Genomic DNA, 22,608 nt, shown 5'->3' with positions numbered 1-22,608 from the left:
CAGAGTCTTTTGTCTGATCCCCTTTAATAGCTCACATTCTCTTCCTTGTAGTGTATTTACCAGCTGAGCCACAAGGGAAGCCCAAGAATACTGGAGCGAGTAGCCTATCTCTTCTCCAGTGGATCTTCCTGACCCAGGAATCGAAGCGGGGTCTCCTGCATTGCAGGCAGTTTCTTCACCAACTGAGCTATCAGAGAAGCCCAGTGTATATTATCAGTATATGATGTTATCACCCATGGTTGAAAAAGAGTCTTTACCAACAAAAGCCATGACTTACCCATTTTTGGAATGTCCATAGTGTCTAGAACTCACTTGTCCATAATGGGTCTTCAGTCTTTTGATGTTAAATGTAGAGGAAACTTACTCACTCAAGTGTATCACAAGTTAGCAAAATGTGTGGTGGAAATAGTGAACAGAGGGCAAGTTTCCTCCTAGCCCCCTTTTTTTTCCTCTTCAGAAGAGGGTATGTTTTAAAATATGGGTTCTATCCTTATTCAAGTGGGGTGAGACGGACAGATCAGGACACAGCTGTCATTGGAGGGTGGCTTGTTGCTCACAGTTCCCATGGGAAGGGGTCACACCACGCCACATAGGAACCACGAGGAGATCCCTGGAGTCAACCAGGGGGGCTTCTGGGCAAGAACCTTTATTGCAGCTCTTTCAGGAACTGAGTAGGCAAAGAATCCTCCTGCAGCGCAGGAGACCCCAGTTCGATCCCTGGGTTGGGAAGATCCCCTGGAGAAGGGATAGGCTACCCGCTCCAGTATTCCGGCCTGCAGAATTCCATGGCCTTTATAGTCCATGGGGTCACAAAGTCACACACAACTGAGCGACTTTCACTTTCAGGAAAGAAAAGAGGTACGGTGAGCAGCTGAGCAGGATTGTGAGTGTGTGAGTGTGTGTGTGTGTGTGTGTGTGTGTGCACATGCACGCACGCTCAGTCACTCAGTCGTGTCCACCTCTTTGCAACTCCATGGACTATAGCCCACCAGCCCCTGGTCATGGGATGTTCCAAACGAGAATACTGGAGTGGGTTACCATTTCCTACTCCAGGGGATGCGTCTCCTGCGTTGGCAGGCAGATTCTTTACCACTAGTGCCACCTGGGAAGCCCTGAGCAGGATTAAATCGGAATAATGTCAGTGAACTCGGTGTAGGGCTCCAGCAATCCCTGGTGGGTCAGTGGTAAAAAATCTGCCTGCCACTGCAAAAGATACAATAGACACAAGTCCTTCCCTGGGTGGGGAAGATCCGCCGGAGTCGGGAATGGCAGCCCAGTCCAGCATTCTTGCCTGGGAAAGCCCACGGACAGAGGAGCCTGTCCGGCTATGGTCCACGGGGTCATAGAGTCAGACAGGGTTGAGCACGCATTCTGGAAGAGCCTGATAAAGAAGCAGCTGGGGGTGGGTGCTGGGTTGGTTACTTTGCATATGAAAGTGTTGCCAGCAGGGGAGTCATGTGGTGTCTCTAGGAACTGCCTGAACCTGGGAAGGGCAGTCTCTCCCGGGTCAGCAAGACCCCAGATGTCAAAGCATCAGAAACATGGAAAATAAATAACAGAGCATAATTCCTTTGGGATCTCTTTCCTCCTGGAAGCTCCCACGTCTTCCTCACAGACATCAACAATCTCTCTGTGTGCTTTCTCCGGTTCTGCCTCATTTATCTATAAATACAGCCCAATAGCACCAGCAGGAAAATACATTTTTCTATAAAATTTACAGAGAATTTAGAGGTGTTTGAGAGGTCTTTGAGACACTATGATATTCATCTTTTAAAAAGTGAAAGTGAAGTCTCTCAGTCGTGTCCGACTCTCTGCGACCCGAGGACTGTAGCCCACCAAGCTCCTCTGTCCATGGGATTCTCCAGGCAAGAATACTGGAGTGGGTTGCCATTTCCTTCTCCAGGGGATCTTCCCAACCCAGGGATCGAACCCGGGTCTCCCACATTGCAGGCAGGCGCTTTAACCTCTGCACCACCAGGGAAGCCTAAAGCACACTGTTACTATCTACAGAAAAGCGCACCCACCCTAGGGACATACAGCCCTACGAATTATCAGAAAGTAATGGTGGCCCTCTTTTGTTCTAACCGCATCGTGTGCCATTTTTGGAAACAGTACACGTTTCCTTACAGTGTTGCCTGAAGTGTAGAGTGTCTGGGTTCTAAATCCTGTCCCTGCCACTCCCCATCTGTTCCTGGGAGGCGTGACATTTAACCTTTCTGTAAAGCCTTCTCAATTTTCCCACGAGTAAAATGATAATAATAGTAACAACCTTGTGGTGTCGTTGTGAGAAATACAAGTGCCTAGGACAGTTCCAGGTGGCTGATGCACTGCTCAGTAACATGTGCTTTGCTATTACTGAGAAACAGTACGTAGAATAATGGCTGCTTTTCCTTGACAACAGTACGCAGTGACGTAATGGACACAGAAGCCACCTCCAGCCGCCAGCTTGCCAACCTTGTCTCGTGGCTGTGCTCTTGGCATTTTGCTACTTGCTTTCTGCAAAGTTTACTTCTTTCTAATAAGCCGGACCATTAGTCCCCGTGTCTTTGAGGGGGCTTTCCTGGCAGTCCAGTGGTTAGGACTTTGCCTTGCAGTGCAGAGGCTGTGGGTTTGATCCTTGGGGGGGAGTTAAGATCCCATATGTGCAGTGGCCAAAAAAAACCCAAACATAAAACAGAAGCAAGTAACAGAGTCCATAAAGACTTTTATAATGTTCCATATCAAAAAGAAAGCTTAGAAAGTGTCTCTGGGTTTCTTCTTACTTCCATATCCTCAGCACCTGAAGCAGGTCTTAAAACATACCTGTGTCCATTCAACGGTTTGAAAGGCCAGATAAGCTATCACTGCTTGCTTTGCCATTGTATTTGCTTCCAGCACCAAACAGCAAAATCTGTTGCTTGTGATCTGCTCGGTTCAGGAAAACCAAATATACTGTCAGGAAAGGATGAATCAAACCCAAGAGGATCTCTTTATTAAGCTTGAAGCACCTTTTTGTGTTTGTAACTTGATTCTGACCCTGATGCAGCACTGGGTCTTGCCAGGGCTCCACTGGGCCGTGAATAAACGTTGACAGCAGCGTGTGGTGGACGCCAGCGAGCCGGCTGTGGTGTGCCCACGCCGGGCACAGCTCAGGGCAGAGAGGCTTTGCTTTCCCTTGGTGTCTTTTCCCCCACTTCTCCACGGGTCGCCTGGGAAGATGTTCCTTTGTTCCCATCCACTGGGGATGATGATGACAGCTGGTAGCCCTGAGACCTGGTGACGAGATAAGAACAGAGAGCAGGGGGACGCAGGGGGAGAAGGAGCCAGGTCAGCCAAGGCGAGGGACTCTTGGGGGAATGGCCTCAGTGCCCACTGGAAGGGGCGGTGCCTGGTGAGGTGCTGGTGGGGCTCGACACAGGGTTAGAAGCAGATGAGCAGATTTGGAACTGGAAAGTAATGAGATGGTCCTAGAGGTCCTTTTTATTTAACAGATACTGTGGTAGGTTTCCAACGATGTCCATACCCTCATCCTAGGAGCCTGTGAATATGTTACTTTATTTGGCAAAAGAGGGGACTTCCCAGGTGGCTCAGTGGTAAAGAGTCCTCAAAAGAGACTGCGGGAGCGATTAGGATCCAGAATCTTGGGATGAGGGAGTTGCCTGGCTTATCCAGGTGGACACAATCTAATCACATGAGGCTTTAAAAGCAGAGAGCCCTTCTGGGTTGCAGAGAGAGGGCGGCGTGAGACAGACGTCACGCGCCTGGCTGGATTGACGCTGGAGGAAAGGGGGCTTGTGGGGGTCCCAGAAGCAGCAAAGTCCAGAAGGGTTTTCCCCAGAGCCTCTAGAAGGAACACAGCCCTGCCCAGACTTGATGTTTGACCAACTAGACTCATGCGGGACTGGCTTCCAATCTGCAGGCCTGTAAGGTAATGCATTTGTGTTTAAGTCATGAAATTTGAGAGAATTTGTTCTAGCAGCAACAACGCCTGCATGCGTGTTTAGCTGCTCAGTCATGCCTCTTCCCTCGTGACCCCATGGACTGTAGCCCGCCAGGCCCCTCTGTCCATAGGACTCTCCAGGCACGGATACAGCAGCGGATTGCCTTTTTCTCCTCCAGGGGATCTTCCTGACCCAGGGATCAAACCTGCATCTCCTGCTGGGCAGGCGGACTCCTTACCACTGAGCCACCTGGGAAACCCAGGAGGAGCAACACGTGACTATAAATATTTATAGAGTCCCATCTTGGGCCAGCACTGAGCTAAATATTAAAGCTACCCCAGTATACAAAGTAAACCTAATTTCTGCCCTAATGAGGCTTACTTACAAACTAGGATTTAGAATCGTCAACCAACTGAAATCTATAGAACAAGCATAAGATACTAAGAGGTCTTGTTATAGCCATTCACCTTCTACTATATTAACTCTGCAAACCATACTCTGAATCAGAAGAAGCAGTTTCTAAATCAGTTTTTCTAATGAAAACATGTGCTCAATAGAAATATAACGTATATGCGTAAGTAACTTCTGACTACTGAGATGGAGTAGCGCTCAGAAACTACTTTTTAAAGGGGGCAAGCAGCTCTACAATATTAGCAAAAACCGACAGAGGGGATGAATATCCAACAAGCAACTTGGAGAAGGTAATAAGAACAAGTGACTGGAATTAAATACAGAAGGCTGACAACTTTTGCCTAGTTTCATAAAATTGGTTACTCATGAACTACTGTAACCGAAAGTGGGGTCTGGCTGCTGTCTGCTCAGAGGCCATTAAAGAGGCCAGGTTGGTGGAAAGGAAAGTTTGCTTTATTTAGGATGCTGGCAACTGGCAGGGGGGTGGGGGAGGGCGGATGCCAAAGGCTGACGACCCCTCCTCCCACCTACCCGCCCCAGTGGGCAACAGCTTTTATAGACAGAAGGAGGGGGTTACATGCAGAAACAGCACAGTCGGCTCTGACAGTCACCTTCAAATTGGTCATAGAAGGTCTGACCAGGGTCATCTTGATTGCTTCAGGTCCAGTTAGTCTTCAGTTCCAGGGTTGTTGGTTTTTTTTTTTTTTTTTTTTTTCCATTTCTTGAGGCCATTTCTCAGAATTGTGGCAGCTAACGTCACGGCTACAGTCTGTCATTATGTAGTTAACTTCTTCCAACTGGTGGAGGTTTAGTACCAGTAGGACAGCTCACAGGATATGGCTCAGAAGGTTCTCTGTAGCCCTTGAGAAGGAACTAAAGGCCTTGACTTTGCTTAATGACTATATTATTACCTGGTCTCCTTTGACTCTTTACCTTTGTTTCTGCATTTTCTCACTTCTCTGATTAAACTTATCCTTTGGCTAAAGTTTTTCTGGGGCTTCCCAGGTGGCTCAGTAATAAAGAATCCTTCTGCCAATGCAGGGGATGAGGGAGACGTGGTTTCAATCCCTGGGTCAGGAAGATTCCCTGGAGGAAATGGCAACCCACTCCAGCATTTGTGCTTGGGAAGTCCCACGGTTAGAGGAGCCTGGCTGGCTACCGTCGGTGGGGTTGCCAAGCGTCAGATGCACCTGAGCACGAGCCCCCAAGGCTTTTCCATAGACAAAGGGCATACGGGGCAAAGACTATAGCGTCCTGCTCAGTTTCACTACTACACAGTAATGTAACTATATATTGTTAGGTAAAAAGACGACCAGGGCACCAAAAAAGTGTCTAACAGGCTTTTTAATGGCGAAGCGCTACTGGGCGGGGTTCCCGGACCCGAACGAGGCAGGTCAAGGAAGTCCCCGCCCAGACCGTGTTGGAGGTGGCTTATATACATCGTTGCGAGGGATGGTCAGGTTAATGGATGGGGTTCGGATAGGTCGCCAGGCGAGGCGTCGCGGGCTGACAGGTCCTTCTACGTGGCTGGGGCGGGGCGGCTTTAGCTGGCGAAGTGTGCTGTCACTGGTCCCCGGGATCTGGGAGGCGCCTTCCGTTAGGGACTTCCCCCGCCGGCGGGGTTGGGAGGGGGGGATGGGGGCGGCCCATCACAGCCGGGATCTGGCCTTATGTATATAAACTTACAACATGTTGACTAATGGATTTGCAGGTCACAAACATCTCAAGAAATGAAGCACATTTTTTATTATTTGACTTCAAAATTATATTTTGTATTTGAACTTAACATGTTTAAGTTATTAATGGGGCGCCATTTCCAAAGAAATGAGATATGCTCATTTTTGGTTGCCACCAATATCTCACAGGAATGAAAGGCAAGTTACAAGGGGGCAAAGCTATTATCGCTTTTGCTATTGACTCAGCTTGGAAGACCAAAAAAAAAAAAATTTCTTTTACCTTCTCAACTATATCATACATTATTTTTCCTTTTGCATTCTCAACTACACCATGTCTCCTTATAGAAATGCATCCTAATCTACATCATGATAAATTAGGAAGGGAGTAGGGTCCTTATACACGTAGACTGAGAGAATGAGCCTCTATTTGACTTTAATGAAAGAACACTTTTAAGGACAATTATTCTATATCATATAACTAACAGCTCTCAGTGTGACAGTTTTCATGGGCACGGTCTTCGTGTAGGAAGCCAGCTTAGTTTCGTTTCCCCTGTTTCATGGTATCCCTCCAGCGTTCCTGAGATCTCTCAACCTCTGTGCTACTGACACCTGGGCTGACCCGTGCCTTGTGACGTTAGCAGCGTCTCTGGATGTCATCCCCTGGGCGTCTGCAGCATCCTCCTCCCGCTCATCATTACTCCTAGGCAACGTGTCCAGATATTGACAGTGTCCCGGGGGGAAGGGGACAAAATCTTCTTGGTTGAGAGTCACGAGCCTAAGTGATTAGTGTAAACTAAAGTCACAGAAAAGAATAACTTTGGAGGCATGAAGTCACCCTGTAATTCTTGGCTGTGCTTCCTGTTATTAATCTGGTCTTCTGTTAGCAGGCACAGGGAGATTTTCTCACGGTGAGCCTTGTAATGCATGGACCATTGACACAGCACGGACCCCTCTTTCACTGCAGTGATCACGGTCTTTCATCTTCATAGCCAGCACTAAGATAAAACTGTATAGTTACTGGGAACTTCTAGAAAAACCATAATATTCTGTGGGCCACTCTCCCAAGTCATTTTATAGACCCTGTTCAAGTTTAATCAAAGGATAGTCATTTATGACTTAAAATATAAAAATCTTAATAGAAGCCCAATAATTATTTAAATAGTGTGTATATTATCAAGAGTGAGGACTTTAAAAATCACTGAAAAGTAGGTGCAGAGTTAGAAAAATGACAAGGTTTAATCTCTTCTCATGAAACAGGTGAATGACTCAAATTATGTGGGAGATAGGATGTACAACATCACATTAAATGTTAAATACATACAATTCCATGTTTTCATTAGTTTGGATTTAAAAAATGCTTAGTGCCCACGGAGGAACCAGTATGTGGCGGTGGAGGTGGGGTGGTGATGGGGAAGGAAAAGAATTCCTCAAAGAACTGCTGAATTATGTATCATTTCTTTTATAAATTGAAGTATAGTTAATTTTCAGTGGTGTGTTTCAAGTGTACAGCAAAGTGATTCAGTTATACACGTATATTCTTTTTTGGGTCTTTTCCTTTATAGGTTTTTACAAAATATTGAGCATAGTTCCCTGTGCTATATATCATTGCTATTCCTTTTATAATTAGAGTGACTTTGGGTTTATTTACAACACAGAGAGACAAGGGTTTTGAACAGTAATTCATGCTTGGTGTTTTAAAATGAATAGTGGTAAAGAATTGCTAGATTCTTTGTTTTCTTTTTAATATAATTGCTTTACAATGTTCCATTAGTTTCTTCTGTAAACCAATGTGAATCAGCTCCCCCCCCACACACACACACCGCACACACACACACGTGTATATATATATATATCCCCTCCCCCTCCCTCCCACCCCCCAGGTCAGCACAGAGCAGCGAGCTGAGCTCCCTGCGCTGCACAGCAGCTTCCCACTAGCTGTCTATTTTACATGCAGTAGAGTATATATGTGCTTCTCTCTCTCAGTTCATCCCACCATGAAAAGGAATGAAACTGGGTCATTTGTAATGATGTGGATGAACCTAGAGTCTATCATACAGTGACGGTAGTCAGAAAGAGAAAAATGAGCATCATATATTAACTCATATATATGGAATCTAGGAGGCTTCCCTGGTAGCTCACAGTAAAGGATCTGCCTGCAGTGCGGGAGACCCAGGCTTGACGATTCCTGGGTTGAGACGATCCCCTGGAGAAAGGAATAGCAATCCATTCCAGCATTCTTGCCTGGAGAATTCCATAGACAAAGGAAAAATAAATAGTACAGATGAGACTATTTGCAGGCAGGAACAGAGAGGGAGACGTAGAGAATGTATTGTGGGCACAGTGGGGAAGGAGAGGGTGGGGAGAATTGAAAGAATCTGTCCTTTAACTGTGGAATAATATACCCTGAAAATGGAAAGTCTCATCATATGATCAGTTCAATTCTCTACAGACACAGAGCAGAGGGTCCACCTGCTGAAGCCGGGGAGCTGGCACATTGCTGTTGTTAAAGTGGTCACACCTGTGGAACCAAAAGGCACATCATTAGCTAATTGGCAAAAGATGTATTTAAGAGAAAACCATACGGTGTAGAAGGCAGAGGGAGCAAGGGTGTCCTGGATATATACCACAGTAAGGTTAGTTTCTAGATTTCTAATCATTTCTGGAGTCTCACAGCATCAAGTTGGAGAAAATGGCATCGATGATTTAGCAGAAAGAGGTTTTTAAAAAATCAAACTTTGTCACCAAAGGCACACACAAAAAGGGGGACACGGTTTTCTCTAAGGACTTGGATCAAATTTAAGCACGTTCATTTTACAGCCCTGGCATTGATGTGTAATCCTAGGTCTCAGGGTATAAAGGTATGTCTAAAGAAGACTAAAGCCTCTTCAGAGTGAGTACTTTCTGAATTCCTCATTTGTAAGTTACCAGGTGAATTCCTGTGGTTTAGCCTATGAGAAGGCACCCCACACACACACACACACACACACGCAAGTGACACGTCCTTTTTGCCCTCGGGAGATTGAAATCTGATTTCCCAAGCTGGCGGACAGGTTGGCAATTGAAATCAAACTGCTCTCTGCCTCTCAAAGTGCTGGCATGAGGGCCGTCCCCTCTGATTGGTCGTCCCTGGGGTGAGGGGCGGGGGAAGCGCTGAGGCCGGAAGCACCTGTGCTGGCTGCTGGATCAATGGTCAGAGTCAGCGGGGCTCTGTTTAATGAACCTTCCACCGGCGTCCCCGCCTTGCTGACAACAGTGGGTAGCTCCAGTGCCAACGCCGAGGACGCGGGATCTATTGGAAGGCGAAATAATTGCTTCATTTTCCGGTACAAAGATATAAACCTGATTTTTGTGTACATAAGAGCGTGCTTTCAATCCTTAACTGGAAGAGAGCCTGGCGCGGAGCACAGAGTGAAACGGGGTAGAAAGAGATTGGTTCTCAGAACTACAGGAGAATTGCCAAGGGCTTTATAGTCAAGGGATTCTTGGGCTCTGTGGGCCAGCACCCAGCCCAAAGCGTGCTGTCTCGGTCACAGAGGGGAAAACGGTTGTTTCCGTTGGTGCCTTTCCACGAGAAAGTGTTTTGACAAATCAAGAGAAGCAGGGAAAACCCCACTGATGAGATTTGCACCTAATTTGTCTCGTTACTGCCTCGTTATGATGGCGCGCGCGCAGCAGGACGCCCGTCCCAAATGCGGTATCTGGCGCACGACCGAGTTAGGAGGGAAATGGATGTGACAGCCCATACCCAGAATATTCCTGTCGTGCCTCCTACTTTCCTGAATCTCCTTGAACTGCCTTTGTGTTGGCGAGTGAAACTATGAGGCGGTTGTGTCCTTTTCAAGGTGTGTTTCTAAATGCTGCTAAGGTTAAGATTAAGGCGCAATTACTCTGAAACGTGAACAAGTGCATGCGTGCTCAGTCGTGTCTGACTCTCTGCGACCCCGTCATGGACTGCAGCCCACCAGGCTCCACCATCCATGGGATTCTCCAGGCAAGGATACTGGAGTGGGTTGCCATTTCCTTCTTCAGAAACGTGAACACAGAGCCGCCTGAAATTGCGGCATTCAGGTGATTGTGTCAAATAGCATTCATACATACGTCTAGATTTCTACACCATAGCCCATTACTATTTGATTTTTTAAAATACATTATGCTTGTTTTTAAGCATTAGGATAAATCAGTCCTTCCCTAGATACTTGACAACTCACAAAACAAACTCAACAAACTTTGAAATGACACTGCTGTAATAGGCAGGACAGTAGAGAACTGTACTTGTTTTCACAATCTTACGTGAATTGAAACTGATGATCATCCAATTTGAAAGTCAGCTTTCAGGCAGAATCAATACTTTCCAGCCATGATTCTTTTAAATGAACCACTTCCCTTGAGTTTTGTCAACATCTCAATATTCTTTCCCAAATCCCTTTTTTTTTTTCTTGTCCAGCATTTTTCTCATTTACTGATTTTTCACACAAATATTTGAGTATATTGTGGACAGGAGGTTATTTTCTTCCACTGCTTCTGGGCTGTGTGGCCTTGAACAAGTCAACATTTGAGATTAATTTGTCTAATCTTGTTTAAAATGGAGATATATTGAAAAGCACAAATGTGTTAATCACTAAGTCATGTCCGACTCTTTGCAACTCCCACCGGGCTCCTCTGCCCATGGAATTTCCCAGGCAAGAATACTGGAGTGGGTTATCATATCCTTCTCCAGGGGATCTTCCTGACCCAGGGATCAAACCTGGGTCTCCTACATTCCAGGTGGATTCTTTACCATCTGAGCTAGCAGGAGATAATATTAACAGCCACTTAATGAAGTAATGATGGCAACTTGCAAAAAGAAAGAAACAAATATAGGGGATATATCTAAGCATCATGTCTGGAACTTAGAATGTCCCCCATTGAATACAAATTAAATGTAAGTACCTCCGTCTTCTATCTCCTTGACCACAGTGAACAGACATCTTCCTGGATGCCGAAGGAGGGCTTTGTGGGCTTTCTTGTCAACCTCTCCCTCACCCTTGTGCTGCTGCTAAGGCCTCCTTTTCTCCATTTCCAGGTCATTCATTCATTCGTCAAGGGCTGCATCCAACATGCATGCTAACAGACTTTCTTCGAGTTGTTTCTGCTGAGAATCCCCGTCAGCAAACCACAAGGAGCAACAAAGAATACAACAAATGACTTACTTACGCTTTGGCTTCCCCGGCGGCTCAGTGGGTAAAGAATCCGCCTGCGACATGGGAGACCCAGGTTCGATCCCTGGGTTGGGAAGATCCCCTGGAGAAGGGAATGGCAACCACTCCAGTATTCCTGTTGGGAAATCCTATGGGCAGAGGAGGCTGGAGGGCTATAGTCCATGGGACCGCAGAGTCGGACATGACTCAGTGACTGAACAACAATCCCAGCTTTGGGCAAAACTGCCAAGAGGCATTTTTCCTTGTACTTTCCCCCGACCCCTTCTGCTCCATCGTGTCTTCTGTGGATGGGTCACCACCCTTCCTCAGCCCTCACTTTTCAGTGAAGAATTCCACTTAGCCAAATCCTTTTTATTAGTAAAATGAAAACCCCTCATCCCACAGTAACCGAGTGTTCAGATTCTGTCTGGACTGTGAAGCTTTAGCAAGGAGAAAAGTCCTCTGGTGAGCCCTCTGCGCTGGACACTCTTACCTCCTGGCTACCGCCTCAGCTGCCGCTGGCCAGCCAGCTTCTCCAGCGTGCGGTCTCAGCATCCATGTTTGATTCTCACTGCCTGTCCCGTGCGCCTCTCCCGTGCGAGTGAAGGAGGCCTGGTCCCCAAGCGTGCATGGCTGGAAAGTGAGAGAGCTGACATTGCAGGCCAGGGCCCAAACCCTCTGCCGCTCCCCAGGAGGGGGATCCCAGGGATGCGTTCTCCGGCCCAGGCCGTCTCGGTGGGGATGAGCTGCAGGGAGCACTGTGTGTTGTCTGCTCCTCCTTTCTTCCTGCGGCCTTCTTGGTCTTGTTCCATCTGATCACCTAGAAAAGTCCCCTGTGTCTAAGGGGGGTTATCTCTAACAGCTCCTGGGGCATGCCCAGGCTAAGGCGTGTACTCGCTTGCATCACGACAAGCAAGGAAGATTGTGAGATGATTCCAGAATGTGTTGCATTCTTTTTTTATTTTAAATTTGGTTGCGCCAGGCCTTAGTCGCGGCACATGGATCTTCGCTGTGTTATGCGGGATATCTCAGCTGCAGCAGGTGGACCTTCTAGTTGTGGCCCACCGCTCATGTGCGCTCTAGTTGCTCCGAGACACGTGGGATTGTCGTTCCCCAGCCAGGGATCAAACCCTTGTCCCCTGCATTGCAAGGCAGATTCTTACCCACACGACCACCAGAGGAGTCCCCAGAATGTGATACAAGCTTTCAAGAAGCAAAGAGGGTATAAGGGCAGTGACTGCTGTTAAGGCCGGGATGCCCGGGTGAGGGCGGTGACATCCTCTAGGGTGGTCCGTGACAGCGTCTTCAAGAGAGGCCTTGAACTGATGCCTAAATGATGTGAAGGAGCTGACGGCAGAAAAGCCCAGAAGGGAAGAAGTTACCTTCCGTCCAAACAGAGACTGTGAGCTCTGGAGAGGCCCAGGCAGGTGCCTTATAGAAACAGAAGAACCTCAGTGCGGCCGCGGCAGAGTGGGTGGGAGAGAGACTCAGAGGCCTTCCCAAGCCGCGGTGGAATTCGGATTTTATTTTGTGGGCGACAGGATGATACTGAAGGATTTGGAGCAGAGAAAGGGACGTGCTGTGAGTTCTGTGATAAATAGTTCACGCTGACCGTTGCGTGGAAAACCGCAGGCCAGGTGGGTCAGTAGGGAGACTTGGGTGATGGGTGACGTGGTCCAGACTTGGATAGTGGCGGAGGCGGGAGAGAAAGTCGAGGCTTCCCCTTCCAGACGATATTTGGGTTTAAACAACTTTGATTTGATGGCCTGCTGGTTGGATGTGTTGGTATGTATGTTTCTGGCTAGTGAGGGTCGGAGGCCTTTTCCCTGCTCTGGGGCTCCCTACACTGTAGGAATTTCACTTGTTAAAGACTGTGGCTGCTTTTCTTGTTTTGTTTTTCTTCAAACTGTGCTGTATGCAGGCAGGCTCTTAGCTCCCTGGGATCAGACCCAGGCCCCCTGCATTGGAAGCATGGGGTCTTATCCATTGGACCACTAGGGAAGTCCCTGAAAGACTACGGCTTCTTAATTTAGGATATATTGCTCACTATAAGCAGTGTATTCTGTTTGGTTTTTTTTTTTTTAATATATATATATCAGAATAACTTCAGAAAAGTCAATTTGCATCATGTGCCAATCTTGCTACAGGGCTGGTGTGAAGTGCCTACGGGGAGGGAATTTTGCAGACAGCAGAAGAAGAAAGATCCATACCCTGATCTGTGGGAGAAAGAAGGATGTCTGCTCAAGAAAATAACAACAGGAGTTTCATGATCTGGCTGGTGCACATTCTTAGATGAATAAATATTAGCCCAGAGGTGAAATGTTAACTTTCCAGAAAATAACAGAACACTAACAAACAAGAGTAACTAATATTCTAAGAAGTGGGAACAACTTTCTTGGGATATTTGTTGCACTAAACGAATAGCTTATTGAGGGGAAATGTTTGATGGCAGGACATCTGCATACATAATAGAAATATTATGGAGAGAACACATTTGCAGAAACTATTGTGGGAAAATTTTCCAATTTAAATGAATCATCCTGCTTGCTCAATTTTGGTTAGCTTATATATATATATATATGGATTGATTGTTGGTTAATAATTTCTGTTATATTTGAATTTAAAGGTTGCTTTAAAATTTCTTTTCTTTTTTAGAGTTTATACTACACATGGTACATTGTATGAGTTTATGCTTTAATTGAAGTATAGGTGATTTTCAATGCATGTTTCAGGTATACAGCACAGTAAGACAGTTATATTTTTAAGTATATATATTCTTAATCAGATTCCAACCCCTGTGTCTAGTGGTTAGGATTCAGCAATCTCTCTCTTTATATTAGATTCCATTCCCTTACAGGTTTATTGCAAAATATTGACTATAGTTTCCCATATGGTACAGTAGCAGGTCCTTTTTGGTTAACTATTTTATATATGGTAGAGTGTATACATTAATTCTAAACTCCTAATTTATCTGTCGTATCTGCTTCCCCTTTGGTAACCTTTAGTTTGTTTCTACTCTGAGTTGGTTTCTGTTTTAGAAATGAGTTCATTTGTACACTGCTTTTTTTTTTTTTTTTTTTTAGATTTCACATATAAGTAAAATTGTATGATATTTGTCTTTCTCTGTCTGGCTTACTTCCCTATGTATGGTAATTTCTAGGTCTATCCATGTTGCTACAAATGGCATTATTTCATCCTTTGTTAGGGCTGAGTAGTATTCCATGGAGAAGGCAATGGCAACCCACTCCAGTACTCTTGCCTGGAAAATCCCATGGATGGAGGAGCCTGGTGGGCTGCAGTCCATGGGGTCCCTAAGAGTCGGGCACGACTGAGCGACTTCATTTTCATGCACTGGAGAAGGAAATGGCAACTCACTCCAGTGTTCTTGCCTGGAGAATCCCAGGGACAGGGGAGCCTGGTGGGCTGCCGTCTATGGGGTCGCACAGAGTCGGACACGACTGAAGCAACTCAGCAGCAGCAGTATTCCATGGTATATATGTACCACATCTGCTTTATTGATTCATCAGTTGATGGATGAAAACATAGGTTTCTCCCATGTCTTGGCTATTGCGAATGGAGCTGCATAGGTGTCCTTGTATCTCTCTGAGTTATAGTTTCGTCTGGATATATGCCCAGGAGTGCGACTGCTGGATGACACGGTAGCTCTGTTTGCAGGTTTTGAGGAAGCTCCATTCTGTTTTCCACGGTGGCTGAACCGATCTGCACTGCCACTGACTGTAGGAGGGTTCCCCTTTCTCCATACCCTTGCCAGCATTTATTTGTAGACTTTTCAATGACGGCCATTCTGACCGGTGTGAGGGTGAGTACCTCACTGTAGCTTTTATTTGCATTTCTCTAGTATTAGGAATGTTGAGCATTTCTTTATGTACCTGTTGCCATCTATATATCTTCTTTAGAGAAATACCTACGTGGGTCTTCTGTGCATTTTTTGATTGGGTCATCTTGTCTTTCTGTCATTGAGTTGGACCATTTGTATATTTTGGAAATTATGGTTTTGTCCATAGCCTCATTTAAAAATATTTTCTTCCAACCTGTAGATTGTTGTTCCTTTCTGTTTATGGTTTCCTTTGCTGTGCCAACACATTTAAGCTTGTTTAGGCCCCACTGGTTTATTTTTGTTTTTATTTCCATTACACTAGGAGCCCAATCTAGAAAGATATTGCTGTGATTTATATCAAACAGTATTCTGCCTGGGTTTTCCTGTAAGACTTTTTTACTACCTGGTCTTAATTTTAGGTCTTTAACCACTTTTGAGTTTATCTGGGGATGTGGAGCTAGAGACTGTTCCAGATCCATGTTTTTACAGGTGGCATTCTGCTTTCCCCAGCGCCACTTGTGGAAAAGGCTGTCTTTTCTCCACTGTATACATTACTGCTTCCTTTGCTGTAGATTAATTGACCTTAGGTGTATGGGTTTGTTTCTGGACTTTTATCCTGTTCCATTGATCTATATTTCTGTTTTTGTGCCCTTACCAAGCTGTTCTTAGTACTGCAGCTTTGTGGTACAGTCCGAAGTCGGGGAGTGCAATTCCTCCAGCTCCATTTTTCTTTCACAAGGCTGTTTTGGCTAGTTGGTGTCTTTTGTGTTTCGACACAAATGTAAATGTTTTGTGTTCCAGTTGTGTGGAATAAACAACGCCATTGGCCATTAGATACAGATGGCTCTAGGCGGTGCGGGCGTCTTAGCATCAGAGCTTCTCCCCATCCAAGTACCCGGCCTGTCTCTTCAGCTGTGTGTCAGCTTCAGTTTCCTCCATTAGCATCTTCTAGTTTTCAGAGTAGAGGTCTTTTGTCTCCTTGGTAGGTTTCTTTTTTTTGTTGTTTTGTCAACTTAAAGCAGGTAAAATTAGTAATCAGAACAAAATGGGATTAACTAGGAAAAACTGAACATAAGAGATACTTTACAGGATAATATATCCTTTTCATGTTGATTATTTTGACCGGGTTTAATACAGGTGATTATTCTTCAGCCTTCTGAGTTTACACTGTTCAGGTAGCTGCAAAATATTAAAATATAGACAAAGATACATAAGCAGCTTACTGATCTTCCATGATATGTTCAGCATTCCTCACTAGCAGTTCATAATTCAGTCAGCAAATGTGCAGTGAGCAGTGTACACTGAAACAGCACTCCCACTGGTCCTGTACCTCCACTCACAGCGCACTGTCTCGCAGGATTTGTGTGTCTAATTTTCCCTGAATAATCTGCACCTTTAGCATATCTGAGAAGTGATCAAGGGAACCCAATCTACTAAGAGACACTACGCTGTCTATGTTCCCAGACTTTGTGGTCACCAGTATTTTATTTTTTGTAAGATTCACCTACTGTAAGTCTTATAAACATTTTTGCCATTTACATTATACCAAGAAAAAAAGGAATACTGAAAGTGAGATAATGGAAAAACAAACCCAGATTTCTTTTGCTTGCAAATGATTCTACACCAAAACATTTTCCTTAAATGATTTTAATCGATAGATGGAAGGCTCTTTAGATGGTACTCAGAATACATTACAGATTTTAGAACCGGTCTCACTCACAGTCATTTCAGATCACAGTGTAGAGGTGCAGCTGTCATGTCAGGGCTTCTTAATTATTCAAGAGGGTAAAGATCTTCTTCAAGTATGGGTAGAAATCAAATCCTTCTATAGGATTAATCTCTAAGAGCTATTTTCCTTTGTAGACTACAATATTATTGTTGGTTTCATACACTTTTACTTGATAAAGAACTCCCACAGGAAGAAATTTCTGGAGGTTTTCCGGGGTATAAATGTCTACATTTTCTTTTGTGCTTACAATGTCTGCAAAATACGGCATGTCCAGACCCAGATACTTAATGGTCAAGGGGCTTCATAATTGCCTCTTCCATATACTCTTGGAGGTCAGTCAAATTCATGACCATTCCTGTAACAGGACTAATTTCTCCATGTACTGTCACCACAACTTTATAGGTAATTAAGCACCCCACTCCAGTACTCTTGCTTGGAAAATCCCACGGACAGAGGAGCCTGGTAGGCTGCAGTCCATGGGGTTGCTAGGAGTTGGACATGACTTCACTTTCACTTTTCACTTTCATGCATTGGAGAAGGGAATGGCAACCCATTCCAGTGTTCTTGCCTGGAGAATCCCATAGACGGGTGGGCTGCCGTCTATGGGGTCACACAGAGTCGGACACGACTGAAGCGACTTAGCAGCAGCAGCAGCAGCAGCAAGCAGAAGGTTATCACTGAGTTTAGCTTCCACGATTAACACTTTGTACTGGTAAAGCTCAGTGAAATTCTCTCTCTCACCTGTTCTGCTGGTGATAATTTATCAAAGAAAGATGGAATTATGTAGACAGGTCCTCTAGCAAGTATTGTAGTGCGACAGTTTGGGTGAATAGAAGAAACACACTATGAGCAGGTTTTATACTCATCAAGTAATGGTGTCAGAGAAGGCTCAAGCTAGGGACTTCTGTAATCTTTAATTGAATGATCATTTTCTTAGGAATGTGGGCTTTCAGTCACTATTTGCTAAACATTAGTTGCGAAGAGTCCAACACGACTGAGTGACTTCACTTTCACTTTTCACTCTCATGCATTGGAGAAGGAAATGGCAACCCACTCCAGTGTTCTTACCTGGAGAATCCCAGGGACAGGGGAGCCTGGTGGGCTGCCGTCTATGGAGCTGCACAGAGTTGGACACGACTGAAGTGACTTAGCAGCAGCAGCAGCAGCCTACATCTTGGTAACTCTTTTAATAAAATAAAATGAAGGAAAATAATACACAGAATCATTTTCATATTTTAAGGAAGTCTACAGTGGATAGATTTCTCATGAAAGGGGCTTTTTAGGTGGTGAGCAGGCCCATCTCACTGGGGTCCCGACCATTGCCGAGTCTCAATCGCACACAGTTACGCTGGAGCCTGCAGTGGGGGCAGGCAGCTGCAACAGGCACGCTAAGCGCGGCCAGGAGGAGCTACCCCACGTCCAAGGTCGGGGCAGAAGCCAGGAGGACCCCATGTCCGAAGGGTGGTGGCCAAGAGGAGTTACCCCACGTCCGAGGTCAGGGGCAGCAGCCGAGAGTGCCAGGCTGTGACGGCGCAGGAACGGCCGAGAGGAGCTACCCCACGTCCAAGGTTGGGGCGGCGGCCGGGAGCAGCCACCCCACGTCCAAGGAGTGGTGGCTGTGCGGGCACAGGAGGGCCTAGAGGAGCTATCCCACGTTGAAGGTCAGAAAGGGTGGTGGTGAGGAGATACGCCTCATCCAAGGTAAGGAGCAGTGGCTACGCTTTGCTAGAGCAGCCGTGAAGAGATACCCCACGCCCAAGGTAAGAGAAACCCAAGTAAGATGGTAGGTGTTGCAAGAGGGCATCAGAGGGCAGACACACTGAAACCATACTCACAGAAAACTAGTCAATTTAATTACACTAGGACCACAGCCTTGTCTAACTCAATGAAACTAAGCCATCAGTTCAGTTCAGTTCAGTCGCTCAGTCGTGTCCGACTCTCTGTGACCCCAGGAATCGCAGCACACCAGGCCTCCCTGTCCATCACCATCTCCCGGGTATCACTCAGACTCACCTCCATTGAGTCCGTGATGCCATCCAGCCATTTCATCCTCTGTCGTCCCCTTCTCCTCCTGCCCCCAATCCCTCCCAGCATCAGAGTATTTTCCAATGAGTCAACTCTTCACATGAGGTGGCCAAAGTACTGGAGTTTCAGCTTTAGCATCATTCCTTCCAAAGAAATCCCAGGGCTGATCTCCTTGCAGTCCAAGTGACCCTCAAGAGTCTTCTCCAACTCCACAGTTCAAAAGCATCAATTCGGGGCAACCCAAGACGGGTGGGTCATGGTGGAGAGATCTGACAGGATGTGGTCCACTGGAGAAGGGAATGGCAAACCACTTCAGTATTCTTGCCTTGAGAACCCCATGAACAGTAGGAAAAGGCAAAATGATAGGAAACGGAAAGAGGAACTCCCCAGGTCATTAGGTGCCCGATATGCTACTGGAGATCAGTGGAGAAATGACTCCAGAAAGAATGAAGGGATGGAGCCAAAGCAAAAACAATACCCAGCTGTGGATGTGACTGGTGATAGAAGCAAGGTCCGATGCTGTAAACAATAATATTGCATAGGAACCTGGAATGTCAGGTCCATGAATCAAGGCAAATTGGAAGTGGTCAAACAAGAGATGGCAAGAGTGAACGTCGACATTCTAGGAATCAGCGAACTAAAATGGACTGGAATGGGTGGATTTAATTCAGATGACCATTATATCTACTACTGCGGGCAGGAATCCCTTAGAGAAAATGGAGTAGCCATCATGGTCAACAAAAGAATCTGAAATGCAGTACTTGGATGCAAACTCAAAAACAACAGAATGATCTCTGTTCGTTTCCAAGGCAAATCATTCAATATCACGGTAATCCAAGTCTATGCCCCAACCAGTAACACTGAAGAAGCTGAAGTTGAACGGTTCTATGAAGACCTACAAGACCTTTTAGAACTAACACCCAAAAAAGATGTCCTTTTCATTATAGGGGACTGGAATGCAAAAGTAGGAAGTCAAGAAACACCTGGAGTAACAGGCAAATTTGGCCTTGGAATGTGGAATGAAGCAGGGTAAAGACTAATAGAGTTTTGCCAAGAAAATGCACTGGTCATAGCAAACATCCTCTTCCAACAACACAAGAGAAGACTCTACACATGGACATCACCAGATGGTCAACACCAAAATCAGATTGATTATATTCTTTGCAGCCAAAGATGGAGAAGCTCTATACAGTCAACAAAAACCAGACCAGGAGCTGACTGTGGCTCAGATCATGAACTCCTTATTACCAAATTCAGACTTAAACTGAAGAAAGAAGGGAAAACCGCTAGACCATTCAGGTATGACCTAAATCAAATCCCTTATGATTATACAGTGGAAGTGAGAAATAGATTTAAGGGCCTAGATCTGATAGATAGAGTGCCTGATGACCTATGGAATGAGGTTTGTGACCTTGTACAGGAGACAGGGATCAAGACCATCCCCATGGAAAAGAAATGCAAAAAAGCAAAATGGCTGTCTGAGGAGGCCTTATAAATAGCTGTGAAAAGAAGAGAAGCGAAAAGCAAAGGAGAAAAGGAAAGATATAAGCATCTGAATGCAGAGTTCCAAAGAATAGCAAGAAGAGATAAGAAAGCCTTCTTCAGCGATCAATGCAAAGAAATAGAGGAAAACAACAGAATGGGAAAGACTAGAGATCTCTTCAAGAAAATTAGAGATACCAAGGGAACATTTCATGTAAAGATGGGCTCGATAAAGGACAGAAATGGTCTGGACCTAACAGAAGTAGAAGATATTAAGAAGAGGTGGCAAGAATACAGAAGAACTGTACAAAAAAGATCTTCACGACCCGGATAATCACTATGGTGTGATCACTCATCCAGAGCCAGACATCCTGGAATGTGAAGTCAAGTGGGCATTAGGAAGCATCACTACAAACAAAGCTAGTGGAGGTGATCGAATTCCAGTTGAGCTGTTTCAAATCCTGAAAGATGATGCTGTGAAAGTGCTGCACTCAATATGCCAGCAAATTGGGAAAACTCAGCAGTGGCCACAGGACTGGAAAATGTCAGTTTTCATTCCAATCCCAAAGAAAGGCAATGCCAAAGAATGCTCAAACTACCGCACAATTGCACTCATTCCACACACTAGTAAAGTAACGCTCAAAATTCTCCAAGCCAGGCTTCAGCAATACGTGAACTGTGAACTCCCTGATGTTCAAGCTGGTTTTAGAAAAGGCAGAGGAACCAGAGATCAAATTGCCAACATCCGCTGGATCATCGAAAAAGCAAGAGTTCCAGAAAAACATCTATTTCTGCTTTATTGACTATGCCAAAGCCTTTGACTGTGTGGATCACAATAAACTGTGGAAAATTCTTCAAGAGATGGGAATACCAGACCGCCTGACCTGCCTCTTGAGAAATCTGTATGCAGGCCAGGAAGCAACAGTTAGAACTGGACATGCAACAACAGACTGGTTCCAAATAGAAAAAGGAGTACGTCAAGGCTGTATATTGTCACCCTGCTTATTTAACTTATATGCAGAGTACATCATGAGAAACGCTGGACTGGAAGAAACACAAGCTGGAATCGAGATTGCCGGGAGAAATATCAATAACCTCAGATATGCAGATGACACCACCCTTATGGCAGAAAGTGAAGAGGAACTCAAAAGCCTCTTGATGAAAGTGAAAGAGGAGAGTGAAAAAGTTGGCTTAAAGTTCAACATTCAGAAAATGAAGATCATGGCATCCGGTCCCATCACTTCATGGGAAATAGATGGGGAAACAGTGGAAACGGTGTCAGACCTTATTTTTGGGGGCTCCAAAATCACTGGTGACTGCAGCAATGAAATGAAAAGACGCTTACTCCTTGGAAGAAAAGCTATGACCAACCTAGATAGCATATTCAAAAGCAGAGACATTACTTTGCTGACTAAGGTCCGTCTAGTCAAGGCTATGTTTTTTCCAGTAGTCCTGTATGGATGTGAGAGTTGGACTGTGAAGAAGGCTGAGCACCAAAGAATTGATGCTTTTGAACTGTGGTGTTGGAGAAGACTCTTGAGAGTCCCTTGGACTACAAGGAGATCCAACCAGTCCATTTTGAAGGAGATCAGCCCTGGGATTTCTTTGGAAGGAATGATGCTAAAGCTGAAACTCCAGTACTTTGGCCACCTCACACGAAGAGTTGACTCATTGGAAAAGACTCTGATGCTGGGAGGGATTGGGGGCAGGAAGAGAAGGGGACGACCGAGGGTGAGATGGCTGGATGGCATCACGGACTCGATGGACGTGAGTCTGAGTGAGCTCTGGGAGATGGTGATGGACAGGGGGGCCTGGTGTGCTGCGATTCATGGGGTTGCAAAGAGTCGGACACGGCCGAGCAGCTGAACTGAACTGAACAGTGGATAGACAGAAACCAGTGTATTTGTTACTATTTTCTGTCTCATGTCTTTGTGGCTTAAAGGAAATATATGATGAGATCATCTGTTTTAACTGTTCCACCTTTACTTGAAAGGTCTTCCTGGTGGCTCAGCTGGTAAGGAATACACCTTTGCAGGAAGACACAAATGCGGGAGACCTGGGTTCAATCCCTGTATTGGGAAGATCCCTTGGAGAAGGGAACGGCTATTCACTCCCGTATTCTGGCCTGGAGAATTCCACGGACTCTTCCATGGGGTCACACAGAGTGGGACACACTGAGCGACTTTCACTCACCTCACTTACTTGAAACTACGGTTGTTGTTGCACTTCCCGAACAGTTTCAAGTTTTCCTCATCACTCAGAGACTTGCTGTGGGGGTGATGGGTCATGCTGAAGAGGCACGGCGGGACACCTGTGCCCGAGGGCGAGGACCCAAGCCCAGGCCATTCAT

The 22,608-nt window shown here is 45.6% G+C and overlaps 1 pseudogene; it reads right to left on the bottom strand.

Moving 5' to 3' along the window:
- On the bottom strand, window positions 16,870-22,608 carry LOC102172924 (annotated as a pseudogene).

The sequence above is a fragment of the Capra hircus genome, chromosome 16 (genome assembly GCF_001704415.2).
Source record: "Capra hircus breed San Clemente chromosome 16, ASM170441v1, whole genome shotgun sequence".
In the NCBI taxonomy this organism is placed as follows: domain Eukaryota; kingdom Metazoa; phylum Chordata; class Mammalia; order Artiodactyla; family Bovidae; genus Capra; species Capra hircus.
Note: the sequence above shows the minus strand (reverse complement) of the source record. Positions and strands in the feature narration are given on the sequence as shown.